Below are 23,950 nucleotides of genomic sequence, written 5' to 3'. Positions count from 1 at the left end.
CGCCCCGTGCCGTGCAGCGCGGGTCCGGGGTTGGCTGCGCTCCAGGGCAGAGGCAGCCGCTCAGCCCCGCCCCTCCCGCCAGCCCGCCCCCGCCCAGCCAGTCCCGGTCCCTCGCTGGTGCAGACCAGCGGCGGCTGCGTTGCCTCGGCTCCATCCCGGCCATGGAAGCTGCTCGCTGCGGAGACCCAGCCCGGCGCCGCGGACTGTAGCGCTGCCGCGGGCCCCAGGATGGGCAGCGAGCCCCGGCGGGAGCTGCCCTGCAGGTGGGTGAGCGGCGCCCCGGAGCCCGGCTGGGGCGATCGAAGGCCGGCTGGGGCATTGGTGGGGCTGGCGTCCCGGCAGGACCCGGGGAGGGGGGCCCCGAGCGGGGAGGCACCAGCTGCCCCTGCCTGGACTTTTCTTCTCAGCCAGGGTGCTGCCCACCCCGCGACCCCCTTAGCACCCTGCAGCCAGGCCAAGGACGCCCTGCGTGGGGTGGGGTCTGACTTGCAGGCTGGGTGAGGTCGCCTGTTGACAGGACCGATGGGGAAAGGCCCAGGGTGGTGAGATACAGAGGTGAGTCATTTCTGAAGCTTGTTTTTCTACCAGCCTGGGTGGGTGTGAAAAGTTCCTGGGCTGTTTATGGGCCATCCCAGGTGTGGGACCCGGTTTGGTGGGGATGTCCCAGCTCAGCCCTGCCAGCCGGTGGGGAAATTCCAGGGGCTCTCCAGCCTGTCATTGCAGTGGCTGGATTTTTGAGCCTCTGTCTCTGCTGCCCCAGGTGGGAGAGCAAGCAGTGACCTGCTCCCCTACTGCAGGAGGATGTTAAACAGTGGCCTGTTATGGCAGGATTGAGTGCACTGGCTCTCCCAGGCCCCGAACCCTGGAAATACCTGGAGAGCATTTGGGATCACATGCTTTTGATCAGTCCTAATCCATGTGTGATTTGTGAGCGGGGAGCTGCCTTCCTCTCCGAAGCAGCAGGGATCGGGAGGAGATGGGGGTAGGCACTAACATGGAGACAGAAGTTATCAAAAAACGGCACATAGGGAATGGAATGTGGTTCTGGACTCTGCCCAGATGGACACATGGGTCTTTTACATCCGTGTTCTTATCAGCATGGGATTGTTCCTTGTGGAGCTTCATCCAATCTAGTGTAAATCTGGACACCATCCCTTCACCTTTCTCTGTGGCAGGAATTCCCCCAATCTAATGGAGACCAATGAGCTACTCTCCTTTAGTGTGTCAGTCTCCCATCCCTAATTAAACTTCACCACAAGGATCACTTCGCTATACAGCTGCAACTGGCTGGAGCTTGGATCCAGGCTGGTGCCTGTTTTGCTCTTGCTTGTGCTGACTGCCTCCTAGAAAGGCTTAAACACAGATGTTATAGGAGGAAAAGACTCAGTTGATCGAACTAGCTGCAGCGTAAGATATATACAGACACAACCTCTCAGGTCTTATCTCCACTAGCATGTTTGTTAAAATTGCACACTATTACTAGCACTAGCTCAGCTTCACTGGCTGATTGTCTGTAGCAGTGTGCCCCGCTGTCACTACCAGCAGTCATGGGGCAACAGTGTGAGATGAAGGTTGGAGTTGCCTGCGTTGCTGTGTCATGGGATCTCTGGTAGTGCTAAGCAGCGACCGTGTTATTATTCAGTAGTGAGTTTTTAAAATAATATGTTTGATGTATATTCTGCAAGCTTCCATTTAGGAAAATGAAAAATGCTGTTTTTAAAAAAAAATTACATTTTGGGGGGAAAAGACACTATTTCAGTCTTTCACTTTTTTATAGTAATACTGAGGTGGCTCTGAAAACTGGTGCAGAAGTTTGAATACAAACAATTCCAGAGCATGAAGCAGATGTCTGAATTTCAGATCAGAGTTTGTAATGAGAAATTTGGAAGGGAGGAATATAAAAATATAAAGAGATTTATATTTGGCATCATCTGAGCCACATATGATAATCTTCAGAAATTTGAGAGGTGGGCACACCTGCCAGGGCTCAGAGCTTCTGAAGCCCCCAGCCCTGGCAGGTGCCTCCTGTGGGGCTGAAGCCCCTAGACTCCCCTCCCCAGTGGGCAGAAGCCCGTAGCCCCACCAGCCCCTGACTCTCCCCTACCCTCCGCCCAGGAGTGCTCAAATTACAGCCAGCTGGACAAATATAACTCCTGGATCTTTGCTATACAATCCATAGGTGTCCTGCTCTTTATGACGGAGGAGAAGTGGGGTGGAAACACAGCAGATCCAAGCATGCAATGCTCCATCTTGGTCCAGGTGTTCAGGCCCCTTTGTATGCCTGGCTACACAGCCTCCATGGATTGTGCCTGTGAATTAAAGATGAAGGCAGCTGCTATCTGTGTCACTTCATGTAAATTTGATGCAGCCTTTGGGCTCCTGTTGAGATGCCAGCACAGCCTGTCAGTTGGGCAAAGTTTGGACATCCCTGGTGTGATGGGAGGGGGCAGCAAACATGTTGGAGCAGGGTCCTGAGGTTCTTAACAGGCAACCAAACAGAGGAGCTGCATGGGAGGCAAGGAGAGAAGCAAAACGAAACTATGTTGTGACTTCTTCTACTTAACTTTATAAATAAAATTTCACGTTGTGATTGAAAAGAAGAACTGAATCTAGATGAAAGCGCCTTAGGAAAATTACCACACTCTGCTCTCAGAAAAGCCTGGCTTTAACAACAGCAGGCGAGTGCTTGCAGCTTTGAATAAACTAGCAAACTCTGTAGCTGTAATTATACCACTGGTGTAGCTCCGCTAGTGGAAGAAACACTGTGGACACTAGCAGAGACAGGACTGGGGCACCTTTGTCTTTGTGTCAGCTCAGTAACAGAAGTGCTTGCAGCTTTTGTATGCTACAGCCACAGATCAAGTGGGACTAGGTTTCAACTTTGATGTTTATTTAATAAAGTGGACATTTACCTGCCCCTAATGTGTGGGGTGAATAATTTATGTCTTGGGGTTTTCCTTGTAAACTTTCAAGTGGGTGCCCAGACGTGGGGCAATGAGACCATGGGCTGAGCCCTGCAAGAACGTTTTCAAGAGTGTGCCTGGAACAGTGTAGATTCTGTTGACTTTTAAGCTCCGTTCCTCTTTAAATGCTTCAGAGCTTTGTATTTCCATTATCTGGAATAGGTGAGAGGATTGGATCAGGTTCCTATGGAAACAGGGGCTCCCCCACTGGCTTCACTCCATGGGTGTGTTTTTCATCCCCAGCTGAAACTTTGATGCATAGTTGTGTGGTTCACAGAGCTGTTTAGCTGGGGAGATTTTAGGGTTGAAAATTTCATCCTGATGGTTCTGGGAAATAGTACTGCTCATTGATACACTCGCTGATCTCATGCTTTTTCTTCTCACTCAAAGAAGATTCCCTCTCCCTTTCCTCAGAAGGGCCTGGAGGGTGGTGATCTTCCATTGCCAAACAGAGTCCATGAATGCCACTCTTAGCTTGATGTGTGGCGGTCCTTCCCCATCCAGGAACTGAACAAACTCTCTTTGCAGCACTGCCATCCTTTACCAGCCCAGTGACTGAGGGGCCTGGGCCTGGGTCTCTTAAATGTATGAAAGGGTGATGAGTTAGCTCTAAAATCACCGGGCTGCTCTACCAGCTACTTCCTGAAACCACACAGTGACATGCACAGGCGCTGCAGGGCTGTGTGGTTTTGGTCAGCCTGCTTCCACATTGCCTGCTGAGCTGCTGCTCAGGTGAATGGGCAGTATTTGGAAGTAGCATTCTTGCCTTGCATACTGTGAATGCCATGCAGTAGTGAAATACTTAAAGACACACAATGGCTGTTGCACAGGCAACTTGGTGCCATCATCGTGCTGTGCTCTTGCCCCCCTCTGTTCCCTCTCCTGGTCATGGACCTAGTTTTTGGGGAAAAATCCATTTTTATTGTCCTTCTGGAGAGGAGGGAGGAGGAGAGCAAATGCAGTTTCCAAACTCACTTTCTGTTATAGACACCAAAAGGGGCTTTTATGTTTTGATGATCTTGTCTGTGCCTGCCAGTTAACCCAGCATGAGAACTTGTCTCCCTAATAATGCTTCCATGGGACTCCTCGGGTGTTTTAATTGCAAAGGTTTGAGCAGTTAGCAAACGAACATGGAATGTACGCTGTGCGGTAGCTAAAAGACACAGCTCTTTGGCAAGCCTTCATTAGGAAATGAGGATGCTGGCAGGAATACTTTGGAGATGCAATTTTCTTAATGAAAGCTACTGAATAGGCAGCCTCATGGGGAAGAACAGGCTCTTGCAGTGCGCTGCCAATTGCGCCTCTGTAGTGTTAATTTTGTATTTCCTCTTCATTGTTTCTGATACCCTCTTGGAAGCTTGCAGATAAACACTTTGTTTTCCTACTAATTGTGTCCTGTTTGGCAAGCAGTGGTTATAACACATGTTTTTTGGACTACATGAACTCCTCCTGGGTTGTCAGTCTTTGATTTCAGGCTTTACCATTTAAAAGGCAGCTTTCATTTGCAGCAAGATGGTCCCTATCATCAATATCACCATCACTCAATGATCTCCCCCTAGAGATTCTATTGGCAAAAGCATAGCTGACTTTTAAAATATATTTGAGAGAACTGTAGCTGGAGCTTTCATGTATGAAATTGGTGCAGTTACCCTGTGAAAAGTAGTTTTGTAAAAAATGGGTTGTCATGTTTGTGTCTTGATTGTTTCTGTGCCCAGTGTGCTCCATTTTCAAGAAAGGTGGCTTATCTAAATGACAGCCCTGAAATCTCTCCCAGAATCTGAGAGTTAAGCTGGGTTCTGTCTTTCATGCCTCGTGACCTGTAATAAAGATTCAAATTCTTCTCTGGGACAGTTGTGCAACCTCACTGTTTGCATTGCATGCACACCTGTAACTAATTGGTTAGCTAAGCTCCAGTTACAGGGGTGATCAATTTATGAACAAGAAGGAATAAACTCCAGCGTGGTCTTTCTGTCCCAGTTGTGCTGGTCTTGCAGGGGAACAATGGGTAAAAGCAGAACATGTGTATTTATGCCACTAATGTGAGAATATGTCAATTTTGGAGTTAAATAGGAAAATGCCAAATGTTACTTGGCCAGCTACTTATAGGTCATCCTCACAGTAGATCCACAGAGGTAAAGCTCTATTGAAATGCTGCTGTCTGTGTGACACAGTTCTCAGTTGTCCTTGTATTAGGAAGGATGTAACTGTCTTCCAGTTTTCTGTATCTTTTTTTATTTTTATTTTTTGATCAAACATGTGTCTCCCAGAGTTTTCTTTCTTTCTAACTGGTAGCTTGATAACATTGTATGTCCCTTAACCTATTCCTTCAGTCACTGATGGTGTGTCTATTTAAACCATATCCTTGAATCAGAGGCTACGCCACAAACAAGTTCTCATCCTTTCAGGTGGCATTTCCTTTTTCTCATTGTTTCTGGCAATCTGTATAAGTGAAGCTGCACATGTGTTTCTTCACTAGCAGTGCTTTTGTGTTGCTAAACTTGGCAAATAATGGCTCAGTGTGAACTGAGGAAGGGTGAGCTCCTTAATACAAGAGGGAGAATGATCCGTTTGGGTAATGAAGTTGCAGTTCTTGGGTTAAGATAGGACTGCGATTCTGATTGAACATATTATAGCACTATAAATCATGCCTTTTTAATACAAAGAGGCAGCCATCCTGCATTGGTTCTGTGCAGATGGACTCCCCACAGAATGCTCTAGGCATGTAGGGCTCTCCTTGCATCTGGCCACATAGATCCAGTTGAAAGATCAGGGCTTAAATTGCTGCTGAGACACTTGAGAGTCCGTAGGAGATTCTCCATCAGGTTAGATTCATTTTAAGGTGGATCCAGTCTGGGACACTGTTGTTGCTGGGTGACGGGCAAAAGACACAGTAATCTGAAGAAACCGCAGGGGCACAATGGGCTCCAAATAACTCATTGAACACAACATGCAGGGCCCAATTACTCAGACATGCTGCAGCTCTGGCTGAGTTTTTTTTAGTAGAACATAGTGGGCTCACTAACTATTTAAAGGGTGACCACCCTGCTCCAAACTGATATCAGTAAAGTACCTTTATAAAAGTTTTGTGAGTGCTGGTGGTGGTGACCTCAGGTTCTAGGTGTTTGCAAAAATAGGTAACATCTCAGTCCCTAAAATTCCTCCCCTGCAATGAACTATTGAAGGCTCTCAGCAGCGTAGTATGAGCACCTTCCAATCTTTGTCTTCCCTCTCCTGCCGGATATTTAGCCTACCATCACCCCTGTGAGATAGGGAAATGCTGTTATCCCCACTGTACAGATGAGGGACTTGGGAAAAAGAGAGACTAAGGGATCTCTGTGCTGCAATCAGAGGTGTGACTGAAGCATGCGGGCATGTACCCGAGCCAGCTTTTCTCTTGCTAGCTCCAATGACAATAGCAGTGAAGCTGGGGCAGCATGGGCTGTATAAGCCCATCCAGGACGCTGGATGTGTACTCAAGCAGCTAGCTCCTGTTGCTGCAGCTTCACTGCTGTTGTGATTTGAGCTAGCTATATGAAAGATAGCAGGGGTATTTCTACATGTGCTGCAGTCACACCTCTGACTGCAGTGGAGACAGAACCAAAGTGACTTGGCCAGGTGACGCAGGAAGTCTATAATAACAGACCTGGGTTCAAGTCCCTCCTCTGAGTCCTAGCACCTTAACCCCTGGGACATCCTTCCCCTCTTCAGGTGTGTGCTGAGATCTGCTCATCTAGACAACTTTTCAGGACTGGAGCTTTGGTATATAAACATGTTTCATTCCCTAGCTGCTCCTTGTATTATGATAATGTATAATCCAAAAAGCAGACCTGGGCTTGTATAGACTCCTTCTATTCTTGTACTCTCTTGTTCCAGAGAATGCTGAAGGTGACACACAGAGAATTTCTTGATTCTTTTGGTATTGAGCAGCCCTGGCTGATGCTGGCTTGCACGGGTGGGTAATTGGATGGATGTTGGATATTAAAACCCACCTCATCTTTAGAAATTAGGAAGACCGTGCTAACTGTAGCCCATCTCCAGGTCAGAAGGTGGAGTGGCTTCATCTTCAGCTGTAGACTGTACAGGTGTTGCTGTCAGATCCATAGGTGCAATTGCATGCAATTTTGCAGGAGAAATTGGGTTTAAAGCCCTTTGTCAGCCATGAAAACAAATGTGGATCAGAATCACAATTTATTCTCAGGGTCTGTCTGTACTAGGGGAACTTTTGAAAAATGTCTCAGTGTTGCTTACAGTGGCATAGCCAAAGATCAGTAGTGATAGGAACCCTCGCATAGATCAGGTTTGGCTTTTGACATGGCTTTCAGTACCACTCAGTTTAACCTTGCTAGGAGCAAATCTAAAAGATTGATAACAATTACAGCAGCAGTTGAAACAGTGTCTGTGTTACCATTTAGGGCTCCCTCTCAGTGGGAAATGTTCAGGGCCGCCCAGAGGATTCAGGGGGCCTGGGGCAAAGCAGGGGAGCTGTGGCGCTTGTACTCACCCGGCGGCGGTCCAGGTCTTTGGCAGCATTTTGGTGGCAGGGAGCCCTTCAGTCACTCCATGTCTTCGGCAGTGCTGAAGGGTCCCCCGCCGCCGAAATGCTGCTGAAGGTGCAGAGTGACACCGGGCCAGGGCTCGTGGGGCCCCTGAGGGGCAAATTGTCCCACTTGCCTCCCCTTCCCTTCCCCCCCGGGCAGCCCTGGAAATGTTTACACAAAGGGAGTTGTAGAAACAGGGCCTTAGAGTAAAGATTTAATTTGTTTTTTGTTTGTTTTTTGTTTTTCCATTAAATTTCAAGCAAATCTATTTAGTACCTTAGGAGTTTTAAAAAAAACACTCAGGAACGTTAGGGCTGGGTTTTTTTCCTGACCATTCTGTCCTGCAGTGTCTTTGTTTCACCATTAGAGAACTTAAGCCAACACAAACTGCATATGTAAGCTTGTTTTTAAAAATAACTAAATTGGGCAAAGTCATCACTCTATATTCATACCATGGAATTCAGCAAAGAGGGGCAATGTAGAGTAGTGTGTAGAGCACTGGACTGTCACATGGGAGATCTGCGTTCTATTCCCCGCTCCACTATGTGGTGTTGGGCAATTCACTTAACCGTCCTCTGTTTTTTCCCCTCTGACCTCCTTGTCTGTCTTGCCTTTTAGACTGCAATCTCTTTGGGGCAGGGAATGTCTCTTATTATACATATGTACAGCACCCAGCAGAATGGGACCCTGATCTCAACTGGGTCTCGATGTACTACCATAATGAAAACAGTACAGCCAATTGGCAGGAAGGGAAATGACGTACCATGTTATCTTTTATGGGCAAAATCTCTGGGGCTTTTAATTGTAGACAGGAGCACTTTGGAGAGAGAAATGAAGCTGGATGGCCAGTGGAGCAGTGAAATAATGGGAGGGGGATGATTACATGGTATTGCAGTATCACTGTTTTCACTTCTTCCTGGTACAAACCTACATTATGGGACCACCCACATGTACCTCTCATGTTAAAACTCTGGTTTTCCCTTAATGCTGTGTTCTGGTGGAGCTGTTGCCATGTGTCCTTTCTTCTGCCCTCTTCTTTTATCTTTCCTTTGTTGCTGCTGTGGGTATCCATGGATGACCCCTTGAAGCTGGGCAGAACTTGGGCAAGTGGCTGGGCATAGTGCCACAAGTGCAGGGAAGCAAAGCTTGACCCAGGGGAGCTGCTTCTGTGGCTGGATGTGTTGAGGCCATCATGGGAAGTAGCTTCATGGGCGGTGGGTTATAAAAGGCCATGGAAGGCTAAGCCTTCCCTGGTGCAATCACCACCAGACACCTGGATCATGGTGGCCACACCTCTTCCCCTTCCTGCTCTGCCCCTTCTCTGAGTCCCCCACCGCCTGCTTTTGCTGCCTGCCTGGTAAGTCTTCCTCCACTACACCACCCCTCCCTCCCAGAGATCTCTGCTGCGTTCCTCCTCACCCCCTTTCCTCCATTGGGGCAGGAGGTGTGAAGAGGGATGCAGTGAGCCAATGGTGGCAGAGAGCAGTGGGTGGGTAGGTGGGAAAGGGGTCTCACAGCAGCTGGGGGTGTGTGAGGAGGGATGAGGCAGGCAAGGAGGGACCAGGCAGATTGGGGGTCTAGTGGCGGGACACGGCATGTGGGGAGGGGGGATAGCCTGGGGTGGAGTCGAGGGCAGAAGAGGTGGAGCAGGGAGTTAGCCTTCCCCCGGGGAAGCTTCACCTGCCACATATGAGTATCTTGTTGGTATAAACATATGATTCTTACCAAGCATGTGGGAGAGGTCCTGGGTTCAAATCCCCAGCAAGCCTTTTCAAATGCCAGTAATTGTCCTGTGCCTTCAGGATAGGCTCTAGTTCAAACAAGAGTTATTTCAGAGAACTTCTGTTGACTGTGTTTAAAAAGGTGCTCAGGCTAGATGATTGCAGTGATCCGTTATACTCTAGGGGTAGTGCTTCTGGTTTTAGACTGTATGGATGGATTTGGGTCACTTTTAAACATTTTCCCAGTAGGTCTGGGGCAGGCTCAGGGTCCTGCAGTGTTCCCCAACCCTGCTGCTCTATGCTCCCCAGGTTAGGGAGTGTTGCTTTAGCAGGATAAGAAGCTAGGTATTATAAAAGTGACCAGGTGCTTTATAACTTCCTTAACAATTCTTCCCTTTCCTATGCCCTGTGAATAGCAATGGAGGAGTTTCCATTGCGTGCCAGTGACAGAATGCTAAATCCCCGAAGTGAAACTGTCAAACCCCACCGCTATCTCAAGTTAAATCTTCTTCAGGCTTGATACTGAAGTTGTAGTTGATAGTATCATACTGAGTGAAAATAAGCTTCTTGGCTATGATAAAGACTGATATGTGCTAAAATTAACTCTTCCATCATGTCGCCAAGGTGGGTTTCTTTTTTTGTAATTGATTCCAGGAACAAGTGAATTGTCTCTCAGAAAAGTGACTATGTACTGACCTTTACTTAATCGTCAAATCAGATACGTGTTTGTGTTTGGAGTCATTGCTGCTGTGAGGAGAACAAGCTGCCACACACCACAGTTAGCCTGACATATCACACACCGCGATGGATTGTGTTCAACAGGATGGTTACTGACTTCAGTTACACCTCTGCAACTCCATAAAAGGCAGTGGGACTGCTCAGGTATTACTGAGAGCAATTCTTGTGAGGACAGGTGTTGCCGAGGACACATCTTATACTATGTGACTTTTTATTACCGCTGAAGATGCTTGAGAAAGGAAGAAATCAGCTTGACTCTCAGATCCTAGGTTTAATCTGCAGGACTGACAGTTAAAACATCTTTTGATTTGTAAATTGAGCACAATTGATCTAGAATTACTGTGCAATAAGAAACAAGGAGCACCATGGTGTTGTTTTTACAACGTTACATTTCAGAGTAGAGCTGCACTTCAGAAAGAAGAAAACCCAGCATATAGTGGTAGCATTTAAGTAACCGTAGATGAGACCTATTAGGTCTTTTCTATCTCCCACATCTAGCCCATTTTCTACCGGTGCATATTTGTGCAGTGCATATACTACAGCAGTCTTTTCCAGTCTAGTTTTTAAATTTCTTCAGCAATAGGGCTTCCATAGTTTCCCTTAGGAGCTTATTTCAGAGACTAATAGATCTCCTTATTAAGGTATTAGAATGTTACCTCTATGCTATGAATCAAGCTAAAGGGCTGAGTTGTCTTTTTCTGACTGCCCTCAATTTTTGACACTTGTAACAGTTGGAAGAAATCCTCTAATAAAGTAGCATGGGAGGGAATACCTTCTTCCTAGAACTGATATCTAGAATACAGAGCTGGTGAGAAGAACATATGTCCCTTCTGCATTTAGCTGCTTTCTGACGAGATGCATGTTTGTTTATAAAAACAAAAAGTGAGTGCGTCTCCCATTTGAAGACTGCTCTGTGTTGGGAGATTAGCATGATATATCTTGATGTTTTAGTAAGCTTTTGGCACAGTCCCACATGACATTCTGATAAGGAAATAAGCGAAATGTGGTCTAGGTGAAATTACTGTAATGTGGGAGCAAAACTAGTTGACAAAAACTTACTCGAGGAGTAGTTATCAATAGCTTGCTGTTGAACTGGGAGGGTGTATCTTGTGAGGTCCAACAGGGGTCAGTCCTGGGCTCGATATTTTCGTTTCCACTTATAAAATGTATGGATGACACCAAGCTGGGAGGGGTTGCAAGCTCGTTGGAGGACAAGATTCGAATTCAAAACAAGCTGGATATATTACAGAGCTGGTTTCAAATGAACAAGAAGAAATTCAGTCAAGACAAATGCAAAGTACTACGTATAGGAAGGAAAAATCAAGTCCCTGTATACAAAATAGGGAATAATTGGCTTGACGGACTAGTATTGCTGAAGAGGATCTGGAGGTTATAGTGAATCACAAATGTGTTATGGTATGATGCAGTTGCAAAAAAAGCTAATGTTCTGGGGTGTGTTAACAGGTGTGTCATATGTAAGACATGGGAGATAATTGTCCCTGTCTACTTGGCACTAGTGAGGACTTAGCTGGAGTACTATGTCCAGTATTGAGCACACACTTTAGGAAAGATGAGGACAAATTGAAGAGAGCCCAGAGGAGAGCAACGAAAATGACAGAAGGTTTAGAAACACTGATCTATGAGGAAAAGTTAAAAAAAAATGGGTATGTTTTGTTTTGAGAAAAGAAGATTGAGGGGGAGACCTGATAACAGTCTTCAAATATGTTATGGTCTGTTATAAAGAGGATGGTGATCAATTGTTCTCCATGTCCACAAAAGGTAGGAGAAGAAGTAATGGGCTTAATCTGCAGCAGGGAAGATTTTGGTTAAATATTAGGAAAAACTTACTATCTCTAAGGGTAGGTAAGCCATGGAATAGGCTCCGAGGGAGGTTGTGGAATCCCTGTCATTGGAGGTTTTTAGGAACAGGCTGGGCAAACACCTGTCAGGGATGCTCTAGGTATGCATGTTCTTGCCTCAGTGCAGGTGGATGGACTAGAGCAGGGGTTCTCAATCTTTTTTTTTTCCCTGAGCCCCCCCCCCAACATGCTTTAAAAGCTCCAGGGCCTGGCAGAGGATGCTCAGGGCTGCTGCTTTGGGGTGCTGGGATTCAGGGCTCTGATTTTTCTGCCTGAAAGTGGCTGGGGGCTGCAGACCCCTGGTTGAGAACTGCTGGACTAGATGGCCCCTCAAGGTTCCTTCCAGCCCAACATTTCTGTGCTTCTCTGCGGAATAGCTTACATGGAGGATAGTCTCTTGGAGGAAGATTTGGTCTGGTGAGCAAGATACGGATTTGTTGCAGTCTGTGCTGGAGATGACTTGATGGAGCAAAATTAGCAACATTATTTCTCAGCGTGATCAAAATCCTCCTTTGTCGCTTTAGAAGGGTCGGGAGTGGAATTCCCCCCCTATCTTTCTGTACATCAAAAACAAAAATAGAGCTTGTCCTGTGACAGTGCTAATACCAAGAAAGATGTTTTAAAAATAAGCCTGGAGGAAGTGATAGTTGGCACATCTCCTTTGCAACCATTCTGCAAACAGTTCTGTCCTGGTCAGTACCACATTGTGCTGATTCCCCAAAGTCTGCGTGTGGATGTGGTTGCCCCATCTATAAAATTATGACTGGTGTGGAGAAAGTAAATAAGGAAGTGTTATTTACTCCTTCTCATAACAAAAGAACTAGGGGTCACCAAATGAAATTAATAGGCAGCAATATTAAAACAAACAAAAGGAAGTATTTCTTCACATAATGCAGTCAGTCTGTGGAACTCTTTGCCAGAGGATGTTGTGAAGGCCAAGACCATAACAGCGTTCAAAAAGAACTAGATAAATTCATGGAGGATAGGTCCATCAATGGCTATTAGCCAGGATGGCCAGGGATAGTATCTCTAACCTATGTTTACCGGAAGCTGGGAATGGGAGACAGGGAATGGATCACCTGATGATTGTGTTCTGTTCATCCCCTCTGGGGCACCTGGCATTGGCTACTGTTGGAAGACAGGATACTGGGCTAAATGGACCTTGGGTATGACCCAGTATGGCCATACTTACATTCTTGCTGCTAGCATCTAAAGCTAGAACTGTTCTCTGTGAAATCTCATAATTCATGTTGCTTAGTTAATTGTGGGGAGGTTATCTGCTAGGAAGAAAGTGTCCCCTGATTAGTGTCTTTTAACTTCTGAAAGCCTGCAAAGTACCTCATGGTGCTTCCAGACTTCACTAGTCCTGTGGACAAGATGTTATGCGGTTATGTCTGAACTCGGGTTCCTAACATGGACTCATATAGTTGCAACAGCCAAAGCACTAGTTTGAATCCAGCTCACGTCAATATAGATTTTTTTTCAATGTGAAAATGGGGTGTTGGTCTCATTCTAGCTCCTAGCTGACAGATGTGTTGGCGCCACGATTCCCAAAAGTGGCTACTGATTTTGGATGTTCAATATGAGACACCTTAGAAGGGGCTGCTGCCTGTTTTGCAGAGGAGGGATGCTCAGCACTTCCTGAAGATCCAGCCCTTTTAAGGTGTTTGAAGTTGGACACTCTCTATCACTGGTAACTTCTGACTAGGTGACCATAGTTGACGGTCTTGGCACAGAAGCCAAAGACCCAGTGGCTCTTTGATAGAGACTTTCCTTCTTGCAGGTAGAAGCACATCTCCTGGTCAGGAATGGGGCACAGACCCATGCTGCAGAAAGCTTGCCTCACTCAGGCAGCGCTGCTCCTGGATTGTGGCTAAATGTATTGTATTTCCCACCCATCATGTAGATTGTACCAGCCTTTCCCAAGTAATGAACCAGCTGGTGGCCTGTCTCAGAAGCAGACTCATGTTGAAGTTAGTGCATTTGGCATCAATTGCATGTTGAGAATGAGATGAGCACTTAGACAACCCCTTTATCTTGTCTCCCTTTCTTTCCTATCAGTTTCCCAGGTACATGACTCATTCTCCTTTACTTTTTCGCTTTCCATTTTCCATAGCTGTTTAGTCGTTTGCTTCTCTGTAGAGGTTGTTCGTGACATTGCAGATTATGGTGGCAGATCTTGTGCAGTGGATCCACTGAACCGCCATCAAATTATATCCAGTTTTTAATCACTTGCTCTTTCACAAAGCTAGGCTGGATTTGAACTGCCAGACTAGAGGTTCCAGACTCCTGTTTCTTTTGCCTCTGTTATTGGATGTCACCCAAACTCCTAGATGACACTGAAGTCTTGTCTTCCCCAGTTGCCTTATATAATTCATCCTATCAATACATATTTTTGAGGGTTCAAAAAGTAGAGTCTGAGGAGGGAATATGCTTTAGTCAAACACAAGTTCAGGTAAGTAGGTGAAATTGAATAGCCTGTGATATACAGGAGGTCAGACTAGATGATCTAATGGTCCCTTCTGGACTTAAACTCTATGAAATCTGCCCTATTTGACATCAACACTGGATTCAGGGAGGGAGATGCACAATCCCCCATACTCTTTAATTTGGTTGTGGAAAGCTGTACAATCATTGCAGAATTCTTAGGATGGGATGAATTTAAATGAGCTGTACCTCATTTTTGGATATGCTAGTGGCCTGGCTATTGTAAGAGAGAGAGAGATGATGTGGTACAGAGGATGACTGGAGATGTGAAGGAAGCAGCAAGAGAAGTGCAACTTATGTCAATGAAGATAAAACGTAATATATGGCTGTGAGCTGGTGAGAAAATCTTGGACAAGCTTACCTAGCTGTCAGTACTCCTAGATATCAACAAGTTAAACCATTTAAAATACCGAAGAGCATTAATTACCAACAACAATTTGATGAGGGAGGAAATTAAAGCACGGATGGAGAGCAGGAATGCCTGTTACATTTCTCTGCAGAGAATTTTCAGCTACCAACTTCTGAGAAAGACCAAGCTTCGGATAGACAAGAGACCACGATAAGGTCTGTTGTTTTTTATGGATGGGATACCTGGGCACTTACTAAGAAGGAAGAAAAACCACTAAATCCCTTCAGAAATAAAGCGTTGAGATGAATTTTTGGTCCAGTAAGGGAAAATGAGGTGTGGAAAAGATCTAATAGGGAACGGTGGGAGTTCTGTGTAGTGAAGTAGCTTTAGGGGATAGGGTTAGGATGATGATCAGCTAAGTTTTTCTTAGAAGGATATTCTTATGGTGTCCAACCTCATGGCCAACCAAGGAGAAGATGGAGAGATAACAGGGCCGGCCTTAAGGGTGGGCCACCCAGGTGACCCACCAGGGGCACCATGGTCAAGAGGGCGCCATGTGGCAGCTCAGAGGTGTGTGCTGCTGGTGTAAAATCAGAAACTGCTCCCGGCTGGTGGGGGGGCCTCCAGATTTCTCCCTGCTTCCTCACAGCAGAGGAACATGGGGTGGCAGGGCAAGAGGTGGTACAGATACTGCTCCCCCCAGTGTTCCTGTGTGCCCCCCCCAGGGGGCTGTGAGGTGGGGATCAAGGAGAAAGACCAAGAGCTCCATGCATCAAGGTCACTTTTCTCACCTGGTCTGTGCTGTGAGGCAAGCATCAGGAGCTGCTGCTCTCTGTCCTCCCCTTATGCAGCCAAGGTGGGAAAAGTGACTTGGATGCATGGAGCCCTGATGTCGCTCCTCACTCCCTTCTCCCTCACAGCCCTTAGGTGGGCGCTGAGGAGCAGCATTGGAGAGGGTGAATGAGCAACAATGCCAGCTGCTCCATGCATCCAGGTTAGTTTCCCCAAGTGGGCACAGGGAGGTCCAGGGCAAAGGGGGCACAGTGAAGTGGTTGGAGCACAAGAGAGGGGCAGAGGTTAGGAGTGCAGGGGCACAGTGTAGGGGTTAGTGATGCAGGTGGGGAGGGATTGGGGTGAATGGAGATAGTGTGCAGATTAGGGGCACAGGCAGAGGGGGTTGGGCTGCAGGCGGGGAGTGTAGGAATTAGGAGTGGAAGGGGCAGAATGCAGTGATTTGGGGCACAGGAAGGGAGTGTAGAGAGCATACTGTAGAGGTTAGGGTGCTGGGATTAGGGGCAAAGGGGGCACAGTGCAGAGGTTAGGAATGCAGGAGGGGTGATCAGAGTTGGGGTGCAGTAGGGGGGCACAGGGGTTGAGGAGCCTGGAAAGTCCACAGTGGCTAGGGACAGTGGGGGGCACCACACCCATGGGGGCAACGGGCACCAAAATACAAGTTCAGCCAGGACACCATTTTCCCTAAGGCCAGCCCTGAGGGATAATACTGAGCAAATTCTAATAGCTATAATGTAAATTATCATCACTGGGGAAAAGAAGCCTTGACAGAGAGAAGTGGGACAAATTGTGAGAGCAGCAAGGACCTGAGTGGCCTACAGAGCCAGGGGGCAAGTCATACGTATTGCTAGATTTCTGAAAGTGATTTTTTAGAAAGATCCGTGTGAATTTAATTCTTTTTGTATTCCCATAAAACTGCTCTCATTTTGTCTGCAGCGAATTCAAACATATCTGTGCAATAATTAGAGAGATTTATGCCACACTCTGTAGATGGTTGTGATAACATCATGTAAGTTCCTGTGTTTCACAACCTGCTCTATCAATTGACTCTGTGGGTAAGCTCCACCCATCAGCGCGATCTCTGCGTCTGTAGTAACTTGCCAAGTTGGAGTAAGGGAAGGAGATCAAAGGAGGGGAAAGCTGAATTGACCGGCGTAAACATGTGATTGGGGTGGGTGGCAGGGGGCTGGGGAGGTTGGGCCCAGTAAAACTGTAACTGGTCTGCGTTTGGGGCGTTAGTTATGAATGGTGGAAAGGGCTGTAAGAGATGTTGTGCTGTTCGAAGGGGTGTGAGCGATTGTGCCTGAAACAAAAAGCAGAAGTCTAGAGTGGGAAACTGTCTCAGAGGGGGGGAGTCACAGACCATACACAGCTCCCCACCCCTGCTCATGTTAAATGCCTTCCTAGTGAGTTCACTGCTTGATCTGTCCCTTCTCCTCCCACCATCCGCACACACCACGAGAGGGAAAACCTGTCCCTGGTGACCTGCCAGGACTCATGCCTACACATTGCTAGTCTAGCATGTTACAAGTACAAAGATCTTCTAGACAGCACCAGTTATCCCTTCATCCGCTGCTCCCACCATGTGGTTCTGTCATGCACCAATTCCCCATCAATTTAATATTGGGTACACCGATGGTCCCTGGCACCTGGGCATCTGGTGCCAGGCAACCAGTGAGAAGTACTGAGCCCACAAAACCCTGGGCTTTTTTAGCATCCCCCTTTCCTCAGGAATGTTCTCATGCATCCTTCCCTTGAGAGGAGAGATCCTCCCACTTTGTGGTGTTTCCTCTCCTCCCTCCTGTTTGTTCCCATGTGGGTCTGTTGGAGGGAGACGTTGTTTTGAGGGAGAGGGGAATGTCTCTATCAGACAGTTGTGGCTGGCTGGCATTTGGATCTTGGCACAGTGAGGGTTGGGCTCAGTTTAATCTCCTCTGGAGGGGGTTCTGTAGCTAGGGGCCCTCGGCTGAGAATTAAGAACGTGCAGCTCCAGCTCCCCTCCTCCAAAATGTGGGGTTCTAGCCCCATTTCCTCCTTAACACATGTAGGATTCCAGCCCCACTTTCCCTGCCCTCCAAGCCCTCTTGGCCGCTTCCAATTTCTTCCTGCAAAATGAAAAATATACCTTGGTAGCCCAAAGGCTCTGTCTGCAAGGAGGGCACCAGGACCCCCGGAGCAGCTCTGCAGGTCAGAAACCTCACAGTGAGGTGCTAGCACCACTACCCAGCTCTGCTACACAGACTGTTCACTTTGGAAAGGCTCGTGCTACTGTGATAGCACCTCTTGCATCAGCTGTTCCATGCAGTTATGCAATGCACCAGGGGCTAGTCTCTGCTCTTTGATATCTGGTGCAAACCCAGAGCTATTCCATGGAAGTAAAATCCCTTTGTTATTAAAGCCAGGGGGTTACCCCAGAATTACCTGGTGTAACTGAGAACAGAGTCTGGAGCTAGAACTGGAGTAGGATGCACTTTTCTTCTGACCCCTCCAGTTCAGTAGCTCCATTGCAAAGAGAAATCTTTATCTCTGACTTTCAGTTCAGTCCTTAGTGGGGGCATCCTGTCCCACTTCTGAAGGGACTAAAAGCCCTAGAGCAAACCTCAGTGGCTACTGAGTCTAATCAACAGAATTATAATGTGAATGCTTCTGTCCATTTTATACGAATGGTTTTACTCTGAAATAACTAAAATGGTGCTGTGGTCACATTTTTGCTAACTTTTGGTGCAACCCTGCCTGCCTGTCTCTAAACTTTCCCACCAAGAAGCAAATGTAAGCTGTTCTATGAGGTCAGGGTTAAATGTCTATTAAAAATCGACTCTGGGTGTTTATGAAGTACAAATTCTTTATGATGAAAGTGGGAGCAAGCTTGGGGTTTTTTATGGTAGGTATCTGCATGTCGTACGCATCTTACTACCTGCCTGGTTCTTCGATTTATAGATAGCTCTTCATTACAGTAGCTGGATGCGTCTCTACGAAGTTTACACCTCACTTGTCCAAAAGTGAAGGTATAGTGGATACCTTTGGAGAACTCTAGCTCCTGTGGCCACCTACAGAAAGGTTGACTTCTGTTGTCATTTTTGACAAATCAAACTTTGCAGACACACCAAGTTAAAGCAAAACCAGATGAATCTATCTTGCACACTTGTATTGTAATGTCTGAGCTCCTCCCAGTCTTTAATGTGGTTTATCTTCACAACACCTCTGTGAAGTAGAGAAGTGCTGTTATTTCCATTTTGCAGATCCAGACTTAAAGCACCAAGAGACTAAGGGCGGAATCCATGAAGGGACTTTAAGTGATACAATGCTGGACATTGCAGCACCTAACTTTTAGGTACCTAGAAAATCATAGGAACAACAGTGCGATCCACCAAGCTGAGTTAGCTGCCTAGGCTCCCTATAGGGTGAACGGGGAGAGATAGGAGCCTAAGCAATTCACAAAATCCAGCATGCTGGGCAGGGAGCTGCCTAAGCCAGCCAATAAGAGATGCTGACAAGAGGGGCCTCACCTAGGCCCTGCTCCTCTCTTGGAAATAGGTACCTAAATCTGGGCTACCAGGAAATGCCTATCTCTGCTTGCGATTCATGAACTGGTGGAGAAGTGGAGGAAGATGGGTGTCTGGCGGCCTAAGTTGCGGTCAGGACCTAAACCAAATGGGGCTGCAGGAGGAGAAGGAAGACCTCTCTTATAACCTTTAGCCTAGTGGATAGGGTACTCACCCAGGATGTGGGAGACCCCCCATTCAAGTGCCCCTGACTGAAGGAGGGAAAAGGGATTTGAACAGGGATCTCTTAGTTGGGTACCCCAGACACTAGGCTGTAGAGTCATTCCAACTCTTTCTCTGGCTTAAGTAATATTTAAATATGCCATTGTTTAATTAAAATGGAACAACTTCAATAGGAGTGCTTGAGGGAGCCTCACATCAGAATTATCCCGTGGCCTCGTGGCTGGGGCACTCCTCTGAGAGGTAGCAGATCCCTGATTAAATCCCTTTTCCCCTTCAGATGTCGAGGGGACTTGAACCCAGGGTCTCCCCTAGCCTTGTGAGTACCCTGTCCACTAGTCTAAAGGTTATAAGAGAGGGCCTCCACAATGCTCCCCAGCTATTTTGCGTGTACTTGCCTGAGGGGCTTGATCTGGTAGGCGTACTCACAGGCTGCCTGCTAGACAGGGCCTCCCCATGCAACTTAGGCAGCAGAACACTTATCTATCTGAGTTTGTGAATTGCTGTGGGGCTTAGTTGGGAGACAGGTTCCCAGGTGCCTAGAGGGAGGCTGCAGTGTGCATGCTGAGAGGAAATCTTGGGTGCCTACACTCACTCAGCACCCACAGGGTTAGGCGGCAGCTGAGAGGAGTTTTGTGGTTGGTAGTGTTGCCTAAAATTAGGACTTAAGTACCTTCGTGGATCCCACCCTAAGTGATTTGCCAGAGGTCCCAGAGAAAGCGTATAACAGAGCAGGAAATTGAACCTGGGTTTCCCAAGACCTAGATGACTCCCTGAGCATTGGACCATCTTTGACCTTTACCCCCTAAATATCTTGCATCATAGCCTTATACTTTGCTGTGTTCTGGCTGTGATGGTACGGAGAACTTGGAACAGATTTTAACAGCTTCCCAGCCAATCTTAACTGCACTCGTGAGGCATTGCATGACAGTATACAGTGCATAGTGTATATTAGATAACTGGCTCCCAGAACATTCAAGGCTTTAAAGATTTTTCACCAGCACCTTGAATGGTGCCCGGAAATGAACAGGAAGCCTTTGTAGAGACTTTAGCATAGATGGTGAGAATCCAGGGGCATTCATGAGTCCAAAAGGAGACGAAAGCTATAAACCACTATGGTAAAAGGTGTATGTATGTGCCCACAATAGATTATGTAGATGAAGCCGTGACCCTTTAAACTGACCTCCTACCAACAAACAGTACTCCTTTAAACCATCGGGGTTGAGCTGTAAAGAGTTCACTTTCATCTGGATCCTTGGTCAGACACTCAGTGTGTGTGTAGTGACACCAGAGTCTGGGTAGCCGAAAAAGATGCATAAAGCTGGCCGTCAGGATATGGGTGACCATGCAGTCTACAGTTATTTATTGTCCCCCGTAATGGCTTCACGTGCCCAGTGAACAGAGGGGAGGTCACAAAATGGAACCCTGCAGAACCTCAAATTGGGGACTGCTTGGGGAGGAAAGAGCCCACTGGGGAGTCTCTCAGTCCATCTTGGAAGATCCATCTTGTCTAGTGGGAGCAAATGTTTCAAAACAGGATCCTCAGAATATCAGACAAAGTGTAACAGGATCCAGTGGCTGGAAGTTAAGGCTGGACCATTTCAGACTGGAACTAAGGCATACATTTTTAATGGTGAGTGGAATTAATCATTGGAACAATACACCAAGGGCTGGGGTGGATTCTCCATCATTGGCAATTTTAAAATCCAGATGGGATGTTTTCTAAAAGAGCTACTCTAGAATGATTATGGGGGAGTTCTATGGCCTATGTCATGCAGGAGGTCAGAGTAGATGATCACTTGGCCTTGGAATCTTTGAATCTGTTTATGAATCAAAAGCTAATAAAAGCTGCACGTATCATTACCTTTGCTGTTGGTAGCTCATAAGCACTTATTGATATCGATGCCATCTAGTGTCCATACCCATAACTTGACTGGTATGGGTCAAGAAAATGACTCATAAACTTTACCCAAAGGAGAGAGTTTCAAGACAGGGCATTGGCATCATGACGTGGTCATTAAAGATGGCTTCTTGAGCAAGGGTCTTATTGTAGCTTGTGTAAGTGTGACTGGCCTTCACAGGGACACACTTACCAGTAATAGACACCTAATATCTCCACTGTCCTTAATCAGCCATGAAGAACTGGCCCCATCACCCAGGGGGTCAGATGCACACTTTCAATCCTGAGAGACTGTATCAGTCGTCGAGAGTAGGTGGAGCCATTGCAACTGAAATACAGATTAATACTTATCCATAACACTAGCAATTTCGTGCACAGGCACAGAAGCCTTTGGATATTAACAAGACCATTTGGGCCTTTTCCTTTAGCAACCCTCAGATCCACAATTAGATTTGTTTCAGAAGTGCCAGATGATGGTTCTGAAAAGCTGGAAGTGTATTTCCAGTGATAATGGAGGTGAAGCGGACTGTGTTCTCACCATGTTCCTTGGATTTGCCTCTATGAGGAATCTGGACATCCCAAACTCAGCAGTAAAACCTTTGTTCCATACCACGTGTTCTGTACAGGTGGCAGGGACAGAAAATAAGTGTGCTGTGAGAGGTTTGCTTGACTTAAGGAATTTTTTATGACAAAACACACCTGCCTTTCTAGCGTCTTCAGTCCAAGGGCAGATTTTCACACTTCCTAATTATGCAGTAGACTAAACAAGGTGTGAATTACAGGCATAGGTCTTTGGCCTTTTGGTTGCCAATTAATACACTGTAATTCCCATAGTGAAGGGTCATAGGGTGATTAGGAACTATTACCTCTAAAAATATTTAGACATGTGAATCTGGTGATGAGGCTACAACAGTAAATTTGAAGCAGGGAATATTTTATGAATCAAACCTGACACATAGCTCTGCTATAAAAAGGTTTCTTCTGGACAAATCCCCTTGGCAGGTTGGAGAGCAAGAAATTTTCCCTAGTAGGTACTGGGGATCTGCCCATCTGACTCTTTTGGACTTAAGCGACTATAGTTGTGACAAAAGCCTTCCCAGTGTAACTGAGGCAGTGATACCTGCCTGAGTTTGCACACAGCCTGAAACAGCAGTGAGACCTGAACTCTCTGAGGCACTGCAAATCCTGGCCTCAGTGCATAGGCTGAGCAGAAGGACTATGCCCTAGGGAATTCCTCTGGGTATGGAGATGGAAGGAGTCTTTTCTTTAGGACACTTTATGGCAGCCAATCTGCAACTGCTACTCTGATGTCAAGGTTGGAATAGCCTCTGCAGGGAAGGTGGTGGATGCCTTGTCTCCAATCCCCACTGCCTGGCAACATGCAGGGAGTCGAGGGGAAGCTGTATTTCTCTTAGTGCAAGGAGGGGGCATCCTTTGACTTCTTGGCTCTCCGAATTGTGCCCTATGTCTGTATGGTGCAACCACATTGGTTCTACAAGGGTGGGGAGTATCAATGGCTGTAGAGGAGGGATGGCATTTGTGGACATGGGGTGTTGGCTGTGAATCCTCTCACTTCCTGTGTCTGTATCAGTTTCATTGTCCAAGCTTCTGCCCACCTTTGACAGGCTCCTCCCCTCACTTAAATCCCGCATCTCCTTTGGTAGCGAGTTGGATAATTCTCTTGGTAAGTAACCTGCTGGGTGATTTGCCTTTTGTTAATGTGGTTATTTCTTGGCTCTGAATAACTTGTATGTGGTTTATTTTTCTCTTGAATACTCACACACGCACTCTCTCTACGTTTCCTGGTACTGTACAGACTAGACCAAAGTCCTTGGCTGCTAGTGACCACACAGATCAGCTGCATAGTGCAAAGGGATAACATGCGTGCAGCTCAGCAGTGGGAGGAGGCTGAAGTCATAGCCCAGAATAGGAAACTGCAGCAGAACTTCCTTCTGAATCCAGAGTGCTTCTCCTTTGGGTGATCATACGAGAAGGTGAAATAAGAGGATCTCTTCAGAAAATGCAGAAGTGTAGGATACTGGTGGAAACCATTTTTAGCTAATGGGAGCTTCCTCTTCAGGCTCCAAAGCATTTTGGCCTTGGTACATGTGTTCATGAGGATGGATTCAGCCACACAGCTTGTGGCTTCCTCTTCAGACAGGAAGTGTATCAGTATAAAATGAAAGAGGCTGAGAGGAACTGGCTGTTTTCTTTGAAGAGTCTCTTTCCGTAGTGCTGTTGGGAATTAATGGGGAAAGCTCCCCACCTGCCACTGTACTGTGTCCTGAGTTGAAGTCTAGTCTGCTGTAGAGTGTAAACTCTTCAGGTGTATTCTGGACCCAAAATGGCAGCTCAGGTTGTGTCCACAGTTTCTCTTCTCCCTCATCAAAGGGGAAGGGAGCAAATTTACAGACCGCTATTGCGCTATTTAGGATGTCAACAATTTGTTCATCATTGTCGCAACTGGGGAAAAGGCTGACATGTCGGGTTTTTTTTTTGTTGGAGTTTTCTTTGATGTAATTTGATTACTCAACTCTACGTTTTCTGAGCAGCGGATAAAAACAACACAGGGAAGTAGCATATGCAAATACATATCTGAAGCCAGCACATTCCAGATATGTGAGTGACATACCCAAAGTCACACAGCCAGTTGTTTTCAAAACCAAGATTAGAACTTGGGTTTACTGATTCTGTAAGGGTTTTGTATGGTTTCCCATCCCACAACAAATGGGGCTGATGTAGTGCATAAGATTCATAGAAATGTAGGGCTGGAAGGGACCTCAAGAAGTCATCAAGTCCGGCCTCTTGCACTGAGGCAGTACCAAATAAATCTAGACCATCGCTCACAAGTGTTTGGCCAACCTGTCCTTAAACCTCCAGT

General features: G+C 46.7%; 1 protein-coding gene across 1 annotated transcript in view; it reads left to right on the top strand.

Annotated features, from left to right (window-relative positions):
• Window positions 1-138: 138 nt before the first annotated feature.
• Window positions 139-23,950, top strand: part of PIK3R5 (phosphoinositide-3-kinase regulatory subunit 5) — a 96,379-nt gene continuing 72,567 nt past the window's right edge. The window contains exon 1 of the mRNA XM_030534610.1: window positions 139-263. The gene's annotated coding sequence lies outside the window, so the exon portion shown is untranslated. The remainder of the gene's footprint in view (window positions 264-23,950) is intronic.

The sequence above is a fragment of the Gopherus evgoodei genome, chromosome 15 (assembly GCF_007399415.2).
Source record: "Gopherus evgoodei ecotype Sinaloan lineage chromosome 15, rGopEvg1_v1.p, whole genome shotgun sequence".
NCBI lineage: Eukaryota > Metazoa > Chordata > Testudines > Testudinidae > Gopherus > Gopherus evgoodei.
The sequence above is the reverse complement of the archived record's forward strand: the minus strand, read 5'-3'. Positions and strand labels throughout refer to the sequence as shown.